This window comes from Triticum aestivum, chromosome 2A (genome assembly GCF_018294505.1).
Source record: "Triticum aestivum cultivar Chinese Spring chromosome 2A, IWGSC CS RefSeq v2.1, whole genome shotgun sequence".
Taxonomy (NCBI): domain Eukaryota; kingdom Viridiplantae; phylum Streptophyta; class Magnoliopsida; order Poales; family Poaceae; genus Triticum; species Triticum aestivum.
Window position 1 is genome coordinate 410,618,109 of NC_057797.1, and position 286 is coordinate 410,618,394.

A 286-nucleotide genomic window follows, 5' to 3' on the forward strand; every position below is an offset into this window, starting at 1 on the left:
TCCGGCACTTCGGTTTTCTCTGAAATCACCGAAACACTTCCGGTGTCCGAATATAGTCGTCCAATATATCAATCTTTATGCCTCGACCATTTCGAGACTCCTCGTCATGTCCGTGATCACATCCGGGGCTTCGAACAAACTTCGGTACATCAAAACTTATAAACTCATAATAAAACTGTCATCGTAACGTTAAGCGTGCGGATCCTACGGGTTCGAGACCTATGTAGGCATGACCTAGAACTATTCTCGGTCAATAACCAATAGCGGAACCTGGATGCCCATATTG